This window comes from Nilaparvata lugens, chromosome 4 (assembly GCF_014356525.2).
Source record: "Nilaparvata lugens isolate BPH chromosome 4, ASM1435652v1, whole genome shotgun sequence".
NCBI classification, from domain to species: Eukaryota; Metazoa; Arthropoda; class Insecta; order Hemiptera; family Delphacidae; genus Nilaparvata; species Nilaparvata lugens.
Window position 1 is genome coordinate 3,388,241 of NC_052507.1, and position 6,000 is coordinate 3,394,240.

The 6,000-nt window shown below is 33.6% G+C and overlaps 1 protein-coding gene across 4 annotated transcripts in view; it reads right to left on the reverse strand.

Annotated features, from left to right (window-relative positions):
- Positions 1–4,976, reverse strand: part of LOC111055853 — a 30,898-nt gene extending 25,922 nt beyond the window's left edge. Inside the window, exon 1 of one of the 4 annotated variants that reach the window (XM_039425533.1) lies at positions 4,690–4,976. The gene's annotated coding sequence lies outside the window, so the exon portion shown is untranslated. Of the gene's footprint in view, positions 1–957; positions 1,203–4,689 lie in introns of those variants that run through there. The other 3 variants (XM_039425530.1, XM_039425532.1, XM_039425531.1) reach the window with 3 other exon arrangements.
- Between the last annotated feature and the right edge of the window lie 1,024 nt (positions 4,977–6,000).

The following is a 6,000-nucleotide window of genomic DNA, read 5'->3' on the forward strand; positions in this document are numbered from 1 at the left end:
AATAACCCAGTTCATTTAAACACTAATAACACTGAAAATATTTACTGTCATTCTTAGAATACTGTTACCTAAGTTGTTTAATGAACTGCCCAAAACAACAATATAGCACACTTTAACTCATTTGGCGGCAGCATTTCATGAAGAGGGTTTTGGTAGGCTGGTCCACTGACAAACACTTCGATCTTCACAGCAATATTATGCTGGTCTAATGTCTGATATACAATCACAAATACAACTTCCCATCATCATTGAGGAACAATAGATATTTGGAGATGCACTGATGGGGTTTGTCAACGTAACTGCATTCACAGTTGAGACTCAAATATTCCGATGACAATATCACTGACAGGTTGGTCTAGTGGTCTGGGGCGTTATAACGTTCAGTCTGCTAGCACAGCTTGGTCGTGATTCGGATCCCACCGGTAGGCATGGACGTTTGATCATCTCATAAATCAGCCATGCACAAGCAAAACGATCATGTGGGCATCAACCGCAATAATATATTTCGTCGAACAACGAGACCTTTGAAAAAAAACTCCCTCCAACCAAAACTTCTGTGTTCAAGACTGCAAATCGTTAACTATTATAATAACCAATGAAGCTTAGCTGTTATGTAGCTAAGGTGAACGTTATATTTTTGAGCTCAAAATTTAAGTGGTTTTATTCTTTATTTTGTGAATTTAACGTTTTTTTCCATGTTTTTACAAAAGTGTTACTATCAATCTATACAAATTTGAAATTGTTTTTATTCTAATCTATACTCTCAGAATGTGATTTGGTGTAGAAAATTGAAATGGACATAACCTATGTATAATATTTGGACAATTTGAAACTAAATTAGGAAATTGAAAAAGTTTTGGGCAATAACCTGTTTTTTCTTTCTCGATCATTGTATTGTTTGTGCTTACCTAATAAATAAATAAATAATTAATTAAAAATGAAAACAAATATACTTACTTACTCCTTGGCAATACAGCTAATTCAGAGCCTTGACCTCCTTCAGAAAGCCTCTCCATTCGTCTCTATCAGCAGCCTTACGTCTCCATCCCCTGACACCCAGCTTCCTAATATCGTCCTCCACATCCTCCAGCCAACGCTTTCGCGGACGTCTTCTCAGCCTTCTCCCTCCTGGGTTGGTTTTTTCAAAGATATTTTTTACAACTCTTGAGTCATTCATCCTCTCAACGTGTCCCAGCCACCTCAAAACACCTCACTTTCATCTCGTCAACAATTTGACATTTCTGGAACAGATAACAGAAAACAAATATTCTCAGTCAAAAAACACCCTCCAACCAAAACTTCTGTGTTCAAGACTGCAAATCGTTAACTATTATAATAACCAATGAAGCTTAGCTGTTATGTAGCTAAGGTGAACGTTATATTTTTGAGCTCAAAATTTAAGTGGTTTTATTCTTTATTTTGTGAATTTAACGTTTTTTTCCATGTCACTCTATAAACTATAAGATTCACTGAGAGGAAACACTTTAAGCACTCAATTTGAGGATGAAGACTAATCAATTATAGTACAGGACAGATTGAAAGCGCACACTTCACTAACATGTCACTAGTTGAAAATTAAATTTGAATGGAGTTTTGGTGGTGGGGGGTTCTCTACAGGGAGGTCCCACTTAGCCTGAATATATTCAGTGATATTTGAGCAGACAATCGGCTGTCTTATTTCAGCCAGGACCGACGGTCGGTATACGTGCACATCCTCTAACACGTCTATTCAGTTGAAACCGTCAATATGTCAACCCAAAAAACACTGAATAACCCAGTTCATTTAAACACTAATAACACTGTTTGAAAATATGTACTGTCATTCTTAGAAAACTGTTACCTAAGTTGTTTAATAAACTGTCCAAAACAACAATATAGCACACTTTAACTCATTTGGCGGCAGCATTTCATGAAGAGGGTTTTGGTAGGCTGGTCCACTGACAAACACCTCAATCTTCACAGCAATATTATGCTGGTCTAATGTCTGATATACAATCACAAATACAACTTCCCATCATCATTGAGGAACAATAGATATTTGGAGATGCACTGATGGGGTTTGTCAACGTAACTTCATTCACAGTTGAGACTCAAATATTCCGATGACAATATCACTGACAGGTTGGTCTAGTGGTCTGGGGCGTTATAACGTTCAGTCTGCTAGCACAGCTTGGTCGTGATTCGGATCCCACCGGTAGGCATGGACGTTTGATCATCTCATAAATCAGCCATTCACAAGCGAAACGATCAAGTGGGCTTCAACCGCAATAATATATTTCGTCGAACAACGAGACCTATGAAAAAAAACACCCTCCAACCAAAACGGAGATTAAATCTCAGTTGCACAAAATCCTGTTGAATTTAAACCGTGATTAAATACTCAGAGAAGCAATCTGAGGAAAGGTCTTCTCTGATTAGTTTTCGTGGCATTTAATCACGATTTAAATTTAACAAGAATTTGTGCAACCAGGCCTGAGACTGGAAACCACTATTGACACAATAACGCCATCTTCACGACAACGACGAAAAAATCAACAACAGTGAGTAACTAGTAGTTCTGCGAACAGTAGACCTCGCTCATGAATACAACTTTCAATCCAATGAGAAGGGCCAGTACAATAAGTACAGTATATTGTGACGATTTAGCCATGTCATCTATTATTTTCTCCATTGAAAGTGCTAGAGAAATTGTTTGAAGGGACACTGGACTTATCAAGGAGGTACCTTTATATCAAATACATACAAATTTTACCTCTTAAGTGAAAAAACTAAGAAATTGTCAAAAAACCACAGATTCATTGATACTTAGAAAGACCGGTTTCGGTCTTTATCAGAGATTGGCAATGGTGTTATCATCGAAACCGAGCTTTCTAAGTATCAATGAATCTGTGGTTTTTTGACAATTTCTTAGTCTTTTTCATTTAATATGAATAATTACCACAATATCAACTTCTCAACTACACAAAAAGAAAAAAAAATTAACCTTTATACCTTTACATACAAATTTTTTCTACAAATGCAGTATTGGACTCTAATACAATAAAGATTTTTTTCAAAATAATTTATCCAATTAATTTGATAAATCGATTTAATAATATTAGGATGATTCAATTTAATTATTCTATCTAATCATAATAATTTATTTTATAATGATATATTATTAGAATAAGATAAAACAATTAGTATCATCTGCAAAAAAATTGGTAGGAACGAGAGTTGACCCTGGGTCCCACAGTGTGAGAAGCCATGGTCTAACCAACTCGGCCACCATGTACTTGTAACAATAGATGCGAAAAATTATGAACATGAATTGCTGTATCTTCAAAGACACATCCTTTCTGGATAGAGTTAGTCTACGGTTTTTTAAATTACAAAAAAACAATAATATTGTGATGAAGTTCACCCAGCATAAGCTGAGCTATGGCTTAACAAATTAAAGAAATAGGTGGTAATATTTTTTTAAAGAAATATGAAGTGATTAATATTTTAGGAAATGATGTGTGTATAATTATAGAATTAGTAAGGCTTTGACTTGTCAATTTCTAGAAATAAGTATTATTAAATAAATCGATTTTGAAGTGATTAATGTTGAAGGAATTGATATTATTATGATTGTATAATCAGTGAGGCTTTGTATTGACATTTTGAATGAATTAGTATTGATACCTATTTTATCAACATTTTAATATTGATATTAATATTTTTTCAAATGAATTATGAAGTAACTACCTATTATTAGAGGATAGATGTTACTAATATTATAGAATCAATAAGGCTTTAGCTTGTCAATTTGAAAAAATAAGTACAAGTAATTTTGACAATATGAGCTGAGCTATGGCTTAACAAATTAAAGAAATAGGTGGTAATATTTTTTTAAAGAAATATGAAGTGATTAATATTTTAGGAACTGATGTGTGTATAATTTATAGAATTAGTAAGGCTTTGACTTGTCAATTTCTAGAAATTAGTATTATTAAATAAATCGATTTTGAAGTGATTAATGTTGAAGGAATTGATATTATTATGATTGTTTAATCAGTGAGGCTTTGTATTGACATTTTGAATGAATTAGTATTGATACCTATTTTATCAACATTTTAATATTGATATTAATATTTTTTCAAATGAATAATTATGAAGTAACTACCTATTATTAGAGGATAGATGTTACTAATATTATAGAATCAAAAGGCTTTAGCTTGTCAATTTGAAAAAATAAGTACAAGTAATTTTGACAATATGAGCTGAGCTATGGCTTAACAAATTAAAGAAATAGGTGGTAATATTTTTTTAAAGAAATATGAAGTGATTAATATTTTAGGAAATGATGTGTGTATAATTATAGAATTAGTAAGGCTTTGACTTGTCAATTTCTAGAAATAAGTATTATTAAATAAATCGATTTTGAAGTGATTAATGTTGAAGGAATTGATATTATTATGATTGTATAATCAGTGAGGCTTTGTATTGACATTTTGAATGAATTAGTATTGATCCCACCGGTAGGCATGGACGTTTGATCATCTCATAAATCAGCCATTCACAAGCGAAACGATCAAGTGGGCTTCAACCGCAATAATATATTTCGTGGAACAACGAGACCTATGAAAAAAAACTCCCTCCAACCAAAACTTCTGTGTTCAAGACTGAAAATCTCTTACTATTACAAAAACAAATATATTTACTTACTCCTTTGCACTACAGCTAATTCAGAGCCTTGACCTCCTTCAGAAAGCCTCTCCATTCGTCTCTATCAGCAGCCTTACGTCTCCATCCCCTGACACCCAGCTTCCTAATATCGTCCTCCACATCCTCCAGCCAACGCTTTCGCGGACGCCTTCTCAACCTTCTCCCTCCTGGGTTGGTTTTTTCAAAGATATTTTTTACAACTCTTGAGTCATTCATCCTCTCAACGTGTCCCAGCCACCTCAAAACTCCTCACTTTCATCTCGTCAACAATTTGACATTTCTGGAACAGATAACAGAAAACAAATATCCTCAGATAAAAAACACCCTCCAACCAAAACGGAGATTAAATCTCAGTTGCACAAAATCCTGTTAAATTTGAACCGTGATTAAATACCCAGAGAACCAATCAGAGGAGCCTTCTTCTCTGATTGGTTTTCGTGACATTCAATCATGATTTAAATTTAACAAGAATTTGTGCAACCGGGCCTGAGACTAGTGACACAATAACGCCATCTTCACGACAACGACGGAAAATCAACAACAGTGAGTAACTAGTAGTTCTGCGAACAGTAGACCTCGTTCATGAATACAACTTTCAATCCAATGAGAAGGGCCAGTACAATAAGTACAGTATATTGTGAAGTTTTAGCCATGTCTTCTATTATTTTCTCCATTGAAAGTGCTAGAGACATTGTTTGAAGGGACACTGGACTTATCAAGGAGGTGCCTTTATATCAAATACATACAAATGTTACCTCTTAAATGAAAAAGACTAAGAAATTGTCAAAAAACCACAGATTCATTGATACTTAGAAAGACCGGTTTCGGTCTTTATCAGAGTTTATCAGAGATTGACAATGGTGTAATCACCGAAACCGGTCTTTCTAAGTATCGATGAATCTGTGGATTTTTGACAATTTCTTAGTCTTTTTCATTTAATATAAATAATTACCACAATATCAACTTCTCAACTACACAAAAAGAAAAACAAAATTAATCTTTATACCTTTACATACAAATTTTTTCTACAAATGTAGTATTGGACTCAATACAGAAAATATTTTTTCAAAATAATTTATCCAATTAATTTGATAAATCGATTTAATAATATTAGGATGATTCAATTTAATTATTCTATCTAATCATAATAATTTATTTTATAATGATATATTATTAGAATAAGATAAAACAATTAGTATCATCTGCAACAAAATTGGTAGGAACGAGAGCTGAACCTGGGTCCCACAGTGTGAGAAGCCATGGTCTAACCAACTCGGCCACCATGTACTTGTAACAATAGATGCGAAAAAT